The sequence below is a fragment of the Mastomys coucha genome, unplaced genomic scaffold, assembly GCF_008632895.1.
Source record: "Mastomys coucha isolate ucsf_1 unplaced genomic scaffold, UCSF_Mcou_1 pScaffold3, whole genome shotgun sequence".
In the NCBI taxonomy this organism is placed as follows: Eukaryota; Metazoa; Chordata; class Mammalia; order Rodentia; family Muridae; genus Mastomys; species Mastomys coucha.
Genome location: NW_022196909.1, coordinates 23,286,809 through 23,300,466, shown reverse-complemented (window position 1 = coordinate 23,300,466; position 13,658 = coordinate 23,286,809). Strand labels below are relative to the sequence as shown.

General features: G+C 37.5%; 1 pseudogene; it reads left to right on the top strand.

Annotated features, from left to right (window-relative positions):
• The first annotated feature begins 2,259 nt into the window (after positions 1-2,259).
• LOC116075436 overlaps positions 2,260-13,658 on the top strand; it is a 21,976-nt pseudogene continuing 10,577 nt past the window's right edge.

The following is a 13,658-nucleotide window of genomic DNA, read 5'->3' as shown; positions in this document are numbered from 1 at the left end:
GTTCCAGAACATTCTATGTATGTGGGAAAACCAGCCCTGTTTACAGAAGTGAAAATACATGACTTGTTATCTTCCACAAACAACAACCCCAGCATATTATGAAGTTATCTGTATGCAAGCAAGTAGGGCTTCAAGTTAGGGGAATTTGTAGAAGTACTATAATCTGACTGCTCTAGCAAAGGACTACATCCAAAAATCAAAGGTCTGGCTCAAATACAGACAATGCCCATAGTATACACCTTTAATCCAGAACTATATAGATAAGGCTAATTTGTAAAAGCAAATGGCAATGTTTGAAAGTGACAAATTATCGAAATATTTGCAAGAATGTGTGAAAGATTGGATATTCCCAACTCTCAAGAGACCAGCACAGGTTTGATAGGCTACTTGTGAGAGAAGCACTGACAGAGGCAGAGAAAGATGGAGAGGAAGCAGTTTTACTTGAACAAGTTTACAGAGATAGGTTGCAGGAGATGGCAGAACAAACCAGAGAATGAGAAGTAACTAGAAGATTAAAGTAGATTGTTAGTTTAAGTTAGTTCAAGGCCTAGCAGAGTAATTTAGTCAAAAGCCAGGAGAAGCCATTTTGAATCAGTCAGCTTCAACTGGAGCTTGAGCCAGCAGAACTGAGTTGAACAAGCCAGCCACAAATTAGAAAGAACTAGAAAGAGAGAGCTTATTCAGGAGTAAGCCTCAAAAAGGACAATTTCCTATGGTGGGTGAAAGGTACTTTTTTTTTTTTTTTTAAAAAAAAGACACATTTATTTAGCGTCATGATCAGACTGTTACATTTAGCAATCAACAGCATGGGTGAAAAGGGTCTACAGTAAAACCTTTTGTTGGAATGCTTTACACTTTCCACAGAACAGAAACTAAAATAACCTGTTATACAATTAGTCACAAATACAGTCCTGGAGTTTTTGCCCACACACATGAGTATTGTCTAAAACATGTCTTCTTTGTAGCAGCTAGGCCCTGCCACCACTGTGCTTGGCTGAGTTCACAAATCTGTTGTAACCTGTAGCTTTTACATCGTGCACTCAGTCTGATTGGAGAAGACTAGAGCGACCGACATTACTGAAAACAGAGAATATCTGACAGAAATATCGCAGAGGACAGGAGACATCTAACAGAAAGTTTGAGAGGAGAAATTCACATAAGATCGTCTCCAGAGGAAACAATAGTTCTCCAAGTTCAATGGGATGCCAGAAAGACTTGGAAACTCTGAAGTCAAGAGAGCCTTGAGCCCAGAGCAAGAACATTAGAGGAGACTCGAGACAGCTACTGACAGTGAAATACCCCAAAAGACATATAGACAGACTTTTCTGGCATTAAAAACTTCGAAAGTCCATTTCAGATCACTTAAGAACAAAGGTAGGAATTGAAGAGATAGAAAAGTTACTTGAAAAGCCACTGTAGTACTTGTTCTAGTTGTGACCTCCTTACAATAGGGTCTGTGACAATAGCACTGTATATATATATATATATATATATATATATATATATATATATCCTCTCAAAAAAAGATTTAAACATAGCTATATAAGAAATAAAAATTAGCTAGGATAGCACAAAGGCTTGAGTCATGTAAGACAGAAGATGTAAGAGAACAGGAAATGTTTAACTATGAACCTAAATGAAATTGAGGGTCAAGTTACAAAGTCCATTAAATCTATTGTGCAACTACCCACTTTAGCTTTCCCAGTTACCCAAGAACAAAAATGACAGAAAATGGTGAAAATTGAAAAATAAATCAATAAAACAAACAAACAAACAATCAAACAAACAAAAAACCCCAACTAGTCTGGAATCCTGTTAAAACACAAGTTCTTAAACCTTTTGAGTACTCACTAACAACTTATGGAATGCACTTGCCCTATGTGGAAACAGACTGCAAATATCCAAGATGGCATCGTCCCCCAAGGCTGGAATGATTTGGAGAATATTTCTTAGAAGTTGTTACTCCATTGTAATGGCTAACATGGCATTGAGAAGAAGCTGCAATGGTGTAAAATCACAACAGATCCAAAGGTGCTAATATTGTGAAAGGTCAAAATGATAATAGATTTATACAAAGAGTTTATAAATATCATTAGATGGAATGAGCTCCGAAAAGGTTGTGTACTCTGAAATATACCTTTTTGTTTGTTTTTTGTAGCAATAAAAAACAACTTTTTTGAAAAAATTCCCAAAGCGTTGTCATGTCATGTGTTAAGTGTTTCTTTAAACTTAATTAATGAGCTAGAATTAAAGATAACAATGCAAAGAATCATGAATCGAAAAGCTGGCTCTTTGAATGATAAACTGAAGCTGTACACCTGTAACCCAATTGAGTCAAAAAGGAAGGTATCCAAATGACCAACTAGAACTGACACCAAAAACTCTCCGGACATTATATAGGCATGTTTCAAAAACCTATTGTTTATTAAGTTAGTAAAACTAAGATAGATACACAAATTCTGAAACTCATCTAAACCTCAAAATACAATCCAAGAAAATATCCATATTTTTGAAATTATTATAATATACTCACAACATAATTTTTTCCTTTCCATTCCCTTTCTTCAATTCCTTCCATAGGCTCTTCCTTATTCTCTTGAAAGTTCATGGCCTCAACATGAAGTCAGAACTCGTATAGACCTATAACCAATAATGAAAGGTAAGTAGCAATAAAAAACTTCCATCCATAAAAACAGCAACAAATCACCTGTTCAGAAGTATTCACAAAGTAATAATTATTCAATGTTTCCAATGAAGAACGCAACTAATGTTTTAAAAAGAGTTTTGAAAAGTGGAACGAGAAGGAGAATATCCAATTCCTTTTTATAAGGGTAACAAAAGAAAACAAAACAAAATGGAAGAATAGCAAGCAAAATGCAACTACATGACAATATCCTTGATGAATATAGGTGCAAAATCCCTAAGTGAAATACTTACATACCAAATACAGATATATATAAAGAAAGAAAGATAATCAACCATAGTTAAATTGGGTTTATCCTGGAGATGCAGGAATAGTTGAACATACATAAGTAAATTAAAATAATAAGTCACATTGTTCATTGAAACAGTTGGTGAATGACTTTATGGATAGGCCATCTTAATACCTACACCATTTCTTAAATGAATGTAACCTGTTCTCTGTGGGCTGAGAATAAAGTCACTCACTCAAAGCAAATAGCTTTGACCATAGCAGGAAGTCTGTATCCAAAAATGGTGCCTACAATTCATTCCTTGGCGCAGCAGAACTGTCAACTCTCAGCTTAGCTACGATGGAGATAAAATCCTTTGGTGATGTGAGGGTCACTGAAGTACAGCCTCATTTCAATGAAACCCAATGTCTAAAAATTGTTCTTATTTTGGGCTTGTACCACAGTAAGAGCCAAGATTTTAAGCTCTACTAAATACAAAACAAACAAACAAAAAGACTTTATATATTTATGTTCATTTAAGAAAATACTAGTAGTGATGTATTCTTTTGAAATATACAGTTAAAATACTTGGAGTTATTTAAAGCTTATATTGAGAAAAACATGTGTATTTTCACTATTGCTGTAGAGAAGCATCTGCATAAGACTGTTAAATTGATTGTTGTTTTATATCAAACAACTTTTATAATACTCATTTTTATTGTTATAATAGTTTATACATTTTAAAGAATATGACAAAAAAGATACTGTAGGTATTGAAGGGGAGGTCTCTGGGAGGAGTTGGGGTACAAAAGGGAAACAAGAATGTGATTTAATTCTATTTAATTAAAATATGTTTTTAAATGTTAACAAATTTAGATAGATTAAAATCACGTAACTTTTCTCATCAAAATGCAATAAAGGTTTAAAAAATAATAAGTCACATAAAGGAAATTAAATTAAAATCTCTAGAACTCATGAAAAAAAATTTTTTTTAGAAAAGGACTTTGACAAAATCCAACATGCCTTCTTGATAAAAGTCCTAGAGAGAGATTAACACTGCAGGAAAAATAAAAGCAAACCACTTAGTAACTCCCTTAAAGTCAGAGACGATGCAGAATGATTATGCCCACACATTTTCAACATAGCGCTTAAAGCACTTTATATTCTAGAACAGAAATGTTCAGCCATGTGCCTTGCTGTTCTGTTTCTAATACCTAGGAAACAGAAGAAACTTAAATATCCCTCAACAGATGAATGGATAATTAAAATGTGATACATATACATACTGGAATTCTACGTATGTATAAAGATAATTGTAATAATGAAGTTTGATGATAAGTTGATTGAACTGGAAAATACTATTAAATGAGAAAATCCAAGTCTAGATAAACAAATGCTGCCTGTGAATGCTTTGGTTTGAATACATAATCTTTTTATTTATTTATTTATTTATTTATTTATTATTTTTTTGAGGAAAAGCTTTATTTTGCACCTATATATAGGATATCATCCAAAGAAATAAGAGCAGGAACTGAAGCATAGCATGCACTGATGCAAGAACAAAGAGGACGTGCTTCTTCTTCTATTGTTTTATTAATCATTTTATTTGTTTACATTTCAAATGATATCTCTCTTCCTGGTTATGCCTCCACCAACTCCCCATCCCATCCTCCCTTTGCCCCTCCCATTTGCCTCTATAAGGGTGTTCCTCCTTCCATTCACCACTCCTGCCTCACCCCTCTAGCATATCCCTATGCTGGGTCATCAATCCTCCTTCCCCTCCCATTGAAGTCAGAAAAGGCCGTCCTCTGAAAAATATGTATCTGGAGTCATGGCTTCCCCATCTTTGGTTAGTGGTTTAGCCTGTGGGAGTTCTGGGTGGTCCAGTTAGTTGTTCTTCATATGGGGTTGCAATCCCCTTCAACTATTTCCCCTAGCTCTCCGATTGGGGTCTCAGGGCTCAGTCTCATGGTTGTCTGTATCTGTATTCATCAAGTGTTGGTAGACCCTCTCACAGTACAGCCATATCAGGCGCCTGTCAGCAAGCACTTCTTGGGATCAGCAATAGTAAGGAGATTTGGTGTCTGCAGATGGGATGGATCCCTAGGTGTGGTGGTCTCTGTGTGACCATTTTTTCACTTTCTGTTCCAGTTTTTGTCTCTGTCTTTTCTTTGGACAGAAACACTTCTGGAATAAAAATTTTGGGCTGCATGGGTCGCCCCATCCATCAACTGGGGGTTGTGCCTATCTACTGGAAGTGGTCTCTACAGATTGTATCTCCACTTTGTTGAGTATTTTGGCTAAAGTCATCGCCATTGAGTCCTGGGAACCTCTCCCTTCCCTGGAGTTTGGAACTCTCTAATGGCTACCCCCAGTTCCCTATTCCTCACTACTATTTCTATTCAATATTCTGACCCTCTGTATTTCTCTCCTGTCCTTTCCAATACTTGTTCCTGCCCCCATTTCACCTCCAGCTCTTCTCTTCATGCCAGGTCCCTCCCTCTCTCTAGCTCCTGTGATTATTTTATTCCCTGTTTTATGTAGGATTGAAGTATGTACACTTTGGTCTTCCTCCATATGGTTTATGGGTTATATCATGGGTATTCTGAACTTTTGGGCTAATATCCACTTATCAGTGAGTACATACCATGTGTGTTCTTTTGTGACTGGATTACCTCATTCAGAATGATATTTTCTAGTTCCACCCATTTGCCCGTGAATTTCATGAAGTCATTGTTTTTAATATCTGAGTAGTTCTCCATCGTGTAAATGTAACACATTTTCTGTATCCACTCTTCTGTTGAGAGAGATGTGGGTTGTTTCTGGCTTCTGGCTATTATAAATAAGGCTGCTGTAAACAGAGTGGAGCATGTGTTCTTATTACATGTTGGAACAACTTTTGGGTATATGCCCAGTAGTGATATAGCTTGGTCTTCAGATAGAACTATTTCCAGTTTTCTGAGGAACTGCCAGATAGATGTCCAAAGTTGTTTTAACCAGCTTGCAGTCCCATCAGCAATGGAACAGTGTTCTTGCTCCACATCATTACCAGCATCTGCTGTGGCCTGAGTTTTTCATTTCAGCCATTCTGACCAGTTGTTTTGACTTGGATTTCCTTTATGAATAAGGATGTTGAACATTTCTTTAGGTGCTTCTCAGCCTTTTCAGATTCCTCAGTTGAGAGTTCTTTGTAGTTCTGTACCCCGTTCTTAAATAGGGTTATTTGGTTCTCTATAATCTAACTTTTTGATTGAGTTCTTTGCATATTTTAGGTATTGGCAGTCTATTGGATGTAGCTTGGTAAAGATATTTTCCAAATCTGCGTTTTTGCTTTTTTTGTTTTGTTTTGTTTTGTCTTATTGACAATGGAGGACATGCATCTCACTACTTTGTTCATAATGGGGTTCTCAGCTCTCTTTTCTACAGCATTCAGGAACCAGCCTATGGCACTAACCACAGTGACCTGAGCCCCTTCCACTTCGATTTTCAATCAAAAAAATGACAGGCTTACCCACAGGTAAATCTGGAGGAATCAGTACTTGAATGAGGTCCCCTTTTTATAAAAATGACTTTAGTTTTGCCAAGTTGATAGAAAAGAAGCCAATGCACACAAATTAGATGGAAATAACTTAGCATTATATAAAATGTGATAATGTTATGTTATAAGCTTAAATATAGAAATGTATTGGGAGTAGAGAGATGGCTCAGTATTTCAGAACAAGTATTGTCCTTATATGTGTGGCAGTACCCTAGGGGTGCTTTTCTTCTCTGAGGAAAATTTGAGGGACCAAGGAGGGGAAGGGATAAGAAGGGTGGGACTGGAAGGAAATGAGGGAGGGGGCTGTGATCAGGATGTTAAGTGAATAAAAAGTTGCATTATTGAAAAAAATGATGCAAGAAATATGGTAATTGACGTGCAAGTGATTCTTTAGAGCATCTCAGGGTTGCCATGCTTTTCAAATAATTTTATTTTATTTTATTTTATTTTATTTATTTATTTTTCAAGACAGGGTTTCTCTGTGTAGTCCTGGCTGTCCTTGAACTCACTCTGTAGACCAGGCTGGCCTTGAACTCAGAAATCTGCCTGCCTCTGCCTCCCAAGTGCTGGAATCAAAGGCGTGTGCAAGCACCTCCCGGCTTTCAACACAATCTAAGCAGGAAGACAAAGAGCCTATAGATCCTTCAGAAATTAAGTTATGGGTCAGTTCTCTAGGAAAAGACCCAAGACCTTCTGTGGAGCTTGCTGAACATGTAGGAAATACAGAGTGGCTAACATAGGGAATGTTATTATGAATGCCAATTAAAGCCATATGACCAGTTATAAAAATGAGAATTATAGTTCATGTTAGTGTTTATGTCATATTTTGTCAAAAATGTATTTCAATAGATATTTATGTTTCTTTCTTCATTTTTTATCATTTATTGTATAATCAGTTGAGATAATGCTAGTGGCTATCACCTTTAATGTTGAGATACTAAAGGAATATCCCTAAGGAATCATTAGCTCCTTTTTTAAGATATAAAATATGTTTACAGTTATATGTTGGATATCTTATATCTTGCTTGGGTAATTATGTCCTAGTTATTTTATTCATTATTAATTAAGCATGACATAGAAGATATGATTGTGTTTCCAGTCAGAAATGGGTATACTTATGATGGCTATTATTGACTACATCTTGAATTACCTAAAGCCCACGAATCTGGACACTCCCATAAGCTACTTTTCTTTTTCTTGATTCAGTCATTTGAGATAAAAAGACCCAGCTTAAGTCCATCATCTGAGGTCAGAACTCAACCCTAAATCTAAGCAAAACCTGTTAGTGGCAGCCAATATAGAGGACATGGTATAGAAAGATTTTACTCTGTAAATTGTCTTTTTGTAATGCTAGTGATTACAAAAGCCAGGAAAATAGAAAGCAGTATGTGTGTGTGTCCGTGTCCATGTGTGTGTGTGTGTGTGTGTGTGTGTGTGTGTATGCATGTATGTGAATGTGGTAGTTTCAATGGAATTAAATTTCACATGGTGATAATGTATCTCCAAAGAACCATATGTCATCTAGTAATTTACATTACCTGCTATGAGAAACCTTTTGAGTTGTTGTTTAATGGTTTCCAAGAGACTTTTAAGAAAGCATAGGCTCTTGTCATTGCCTTTGGTTGCCTCCTGGAACTTTAAAGTTAGACTTCATTGCTGATGACACTAAACACTTCAAAACAAAGAAGTGACCTATTAGCCACTTTCCTAAGAACTAGTCTTCCAGTATTAGAAAGTGCTATGATGCTGCCCCAGAAAGAAAAACAACGAAGAGTTAGTCCTACACAACTATCAATTTATGAACTCCAATAATTGTAAGTCCAGCAAGTAATCCTCATTGGTCTAAGAATAATATTTGAAATGTAATAAACAAAATATCCAATAAAAAGACATATATCTCCATGATAATTTAAGAAGATGAGTTCATCAGTTTGGAAGTGAGGTAGACCATCCAGAAAATGGAACAGGGTGTGTAAGTGTGGATATGATGTAAATGAAACTTTCATATCTGAAATGATCAGAAATAAAAGATTTTAAATTTAAATTAATTTACATAAATCAACATATAGCATATATTTAAGCTAAATTTCTAATTCACAAAATATCTGTAAGAGATAGAGTAAGCTGGACATATAGCCAAGGGCACAGAACCTGGAAAGATCCAAGGGAATCCTGGTGAGTAGCTGTCATAAAAAAACTGTAAATCAAAATGAACCTAAGGAACTGTGAGGCTGATTTCCAGAGTGGTTGTACCAGCTTGTAATCCCACCAACAATGGATAAATGCTCCTCTTTCTCCACATCCTCAACAGCATCTGCTGTCACCTGTATTTTTTGATCTTAGCCATTCTGACTGGTATGAGATGGAATCTCAGGTTTGTTTTGATTTGCATTTCCCTGATGGCTAAGGAAGTTGAACATTCTTTTAGGTGCTTCTCAGCCACTCAATATTCCACATGGGTTCTGTCTGAGCAGGTGCCCTGAGAAGACCTTGGGCACTAGCTCCACACATAGTCCTTCAACACCCAGAAGACATACCCAGGATCACAGGATCTCAGGAGCTTGATCACACCAGTATTTGAGGATCCCTGAGGAAGCTTGACTCCCAGGAAGCTCTGACACACCCAGGACTTTGGGATCACAGGATTTCAGAATCCTAGGAACACAAATACAGCTAGACGCTGAGGAGTTCTGCTACAATAAGGATCACAGGAGGGACAGGATCCACCTTAGGAAGTCCTGGATACACCATCACACCAGAAAAGAAAGATTCAAATGTAAAATCACTTCTCATAATGATGACCAGGTACTTTAAGAAGGATATAAATAACTCCCTTTAAAAAATATAGGAGAACACAGGTAAACAGGTAGAAGGCCTTAAAGAGAAACACATAAATCCCTTAAAGAATTAAAGAAAAACTCAACCAAACAGGTGAAGGAATTGAACAAACCCATCCAGAATCTAAAAATGGAAATAGAAACAATAAAGAAATCACAATGGGATACAACCATAGAGATAGAAAACCTAGGAAGGAAATCAGGAGTCATAGATGCAAGCATCATCAACAGAATACAAGAGAAAGAAGACAGAATCTCAGGGGCAGAAGACATCATAAAAAAATTGACACAACAGTCAAAGAAAACGTTAAATGAAAAAAGCTCTTAACCCAAAACATTCAGGAAAACCAGGAAACAATGAAAAGACCAAAATTAAGGATGATAGGTATAGAGGAGAGTGAAGATTCTCAATTTAAATGGTCAGTAAATATCTTCAACAAAATTATAGAAGAAAACTCCCCTAACCTAAATAAAGAGATGTCCCTAAACATACAAGAAGCCAACAGAACACCAAATAGATTGGACTAGAAAAGAATTTCCTCCCATCACATAATTGGCAAAACACCAAATACATAAAACAAAGAAAGAATATGAAAAGCAGAAAGGGAAAAATGTCAAGAACATATAATGGCATACCTATCAGAATTATACCAGACTTCTCACCAGAGACTAAAAAAAACCAGAAGATCCTTGGCAGATGGTATACAGACCCTAAGAGAACACAAATGCCAGTTCAGGCTACTATACCCAACAAAACTCTCAATTACCATGGAGAAAGCAAGATATTCCATGACAAAATGAAATTTATATAATATCTTTAAACAAATCCAGCCCTATAAAGGATGGAAAACTCCAACACAAGGAGAGAAATTACACCCTAGAAGAAACAAGAAAGTAATCGTTCAACAAACCCAAAAGGAGATAGCCACACAAACATAATTCTACTTCTAACAACAAAAATAACAGGAAGCAACAATCACTATTCCTTAATATCTCTTAACATCAATGAACTCACTTCCCCAATGAAAAGATTTAGACTAACAGACGGAATATGTAAACAGAACCCAGAATTTTGCTGCATTCAGGAAAGACACCTCAGTGACAAAGATAGATACTACCTCATCTCAAAATCTGTAATCCAGAAATGTTCCTGTCTAAAGTAAACACAGGGACAAAAAAACAAAGACAGCATTTTCAACAAGTGGTGCAGGTTCACCTGGCAATCAGGATGTAGAAGAATGCAAATTGTTCCATTCTTATTTTCTTGGACAAAGCTCAAGTTCAAGTGAATCCAGGACCTCCACATCAAACCAGATCCATTGAAACTAATAGAAGAGAAAGTGGGGAATTGCATCAAACACAGGCACAGGGGAAATGTCCTGAACAGAACACCAAGGCCTTATGCTCTAAGATCAACATTAGAGAAATGGGACTTCATAAAATTGCAAAGCTTCTGTAAGGCAAAGAACACTGTCAATAGAACAAAGCTGCAGCCAACAGATTGGGAAAAGATCATTACCAGTCCTACATCTGATAGAGGGCTAATATCCAATATATACAAAGGACTCAAGAAATTAGACCCCAGAGAGTCAAATAACTGTATTAAAAATGGTGTACCGAGCTAAACAAAGAGTTACCAACTGAGGAATATTGAATGGCTGAGAAGCACCTAAAGAAATGTACAATATCTTTAGTCATTAGGGAAATGCAAATCAAAACCACCCTGATATTTCACATCATAACAGTCAGAATGGCTAAGATCAAAAACACAGGTGACAGCAGATGTGTTGAGAATATGGAGAAAGAGGAACACTCCTCCATTGTTGGTAGGATTGCAAGCTGGTACAACTACTCTGGAAATCAGTCTGGCAGTTCCTCAGAATAGTAGACATAGACCTGAAGACACAGCTATGCCACTCCTGGGCATATACCCAAAAGATGTTCCAACATATAACAAGGACACATACTCCACTGTGTTCATGGAAGCCTTATTTATAATAGCCAGAATCTGGAAAGAACCCAGATGTCCTTCAGTAGAGGAATGGATACAGAAAATATGGTACATTTATACAATGGAGTACTACTTAGCTATTAAAAATAATGACTTCATGAAATTCTTAGGCAAATGGGCAGAACTAGAAAATATCATCCCAAGTGAGGCAAACCAATCACAAAAGAACACACATGGTATGCACTCACTAATATGTGTATATTAGCCCAAAATTCTGAATACCTAAGATAAAATTCACTGACCCCATGAATCTCACGAAGGAAGACCAAAATGTGGATGCTTCAGTCCTTCTTACAAGGGGGAACAAAATACTCATGGGAGGAAATATGAAGACAAAAGTTGGAGCAGAGAGTGTTGGAAAGGCTATCCAGAGACTGCCCCACCTTGGGATCTATCATATCCACAGACACCGAACCCTGACACTATTGCTGATTCCAAGAAGTGCTTGTGGACAGTAGCATGGTATAACTGTCCTCTGAGTGGCTCTGCAAACACCTGACTAAGACAGTTGCAGATACAGCAAACCATTGGACTGAGCCTGGGGACCCCAATGGAAGAATTAAGGGAAGGCATGAAGGAGCTGAAGGAGATTGCAACCCCCCAGGAAGAACAATATTAGGTACCTGACCCCTTAGATTTCCTTGGGACAAAACAAAAGTGTATACATGAGTGTCTCCATTGCTTCTGCTCTATATGTAGCAGAGGAATATCTTATCTGACATCAATGGGAGAGAAGGTACTTGGTCTCATAGAAGCCTGTTGTCCCAATGAAGGGGAAAGCTGGAGGGGTGAGAAGGGAATGGGTGGGAGGGTGAGGGAGCATCCTCTTAGAGGAAAAGTAGATGGAGGAGGGTGTGGTGTGTTTGGTCAGGGGAGACTGGAAAGGGCAACAAGATTTGAAATATAAACAAATAAAACTATTAATAGAAAAAGAAGATACTTAAGTATGAAATCAAATGTAAGTTTAAAATGACAACGTTTTTTCCATAGGCCTTTCCCTAAATACTCTCTAGGATAGAGATTTTGCCCTCTGCAAATTATTTGAGCCAAAGATGATTTCAAAAGAATACATAATGAAAATGATCTTTTTTATTCTTTAATCATTTTTTTCCAATCTAGTCTTTATTCGGGTCCACTCTCTTACTGTTCCCATTCCTCCTCTCCCCATTTCCAAGAGGATGTCCACACACCCACAGCCCTACCCCATGAGAACTCACCATTCTTTGGTCATTAAGTCTCTCAAGGTTTAGATACATCTTCTCTTACTGAGGTCAGACCAGGCAGTCTTCTGTTGTATATGTCAGTGGCCTCATATCTGCTGGTGTATGCTGCCTAGTTTGTGGCTCAGTGTCTGAGATATCTCAGGGGTCCAGGTTAGTTGAGACTGCTGGTGTTTTATAGGGTCACCCTCCTCCTCAGCTTCTTCCAGCTATACTCTAATTCAACCACAGGGGTCAGCAGCTTCTGTCCATTGGTTGGGTGTAAGTATCTACATCTGACTTTTTTCAGCTGCTTGTTGGGCCTCTTGGAACACAGGCATGCTTCTGTGTGTAAGCACACCAGTAATAGTGTCAGGTCCTGGAGACTCCCATTGACATGGGTCTCACTTTGGGACTGTCACTAGAACTTCTTTTCCTTAGGCTCTTCTCCATTTCCATTTCCATCTCTGCAGTTCTTTCAGACAGGAACAATTCTGGGTCAGAATTTTTGACTATGCGATGGCAACCCCATCCCTCTGCTTGATGTCCTGTCTTTCTTCCTGAGGTCGATTCTACAAGTTCTCTCTCCCCACTATAGAGGATTTCATCTAAGGTCCATCCATTTCCTTATTGAGTGTTTCTCACCTCCCAAGACTCTGGAGGGTCCCCTACTACTACCTCCTGAGGTTACATATTTTCATTCTGTATTCTGGCACTCAGAGCTTTAGTCTTGTTTCTCCCACCCAATACCTCATACGTTCCGTTCCCCTTTTCCCCTCTCTGTTCCTTTTCCCACCCAGGTCCCTCCCTCCTACCCCTCCTGTGATTGTTTTCTTCTCATCCCTCAAGGGGATTGAGGCATCCTCACTTAGTCCCTCCAGCTTGTTAATCTCCTAGAGTTCTGTGGATGGAATCCTGGGTATTCTGTACATTTTTGGCTAATATACACTTATTAATGAGTACATATCATACATGTCCTTTTTGTTCTGAGTTACTTCACTCAGGATGATACTCTCTAATCCTTCCATCTGCCTGCAAAAACATGATGTCCTCTTTCTTAATAGCTGAGTAGTATTATATTGTGTAAATGAACGACATTTTCTGTATCCATTCTTCCATTAAGAAATATCTGAGAGTGCATACCGTGTTTGTTCTTTTGTG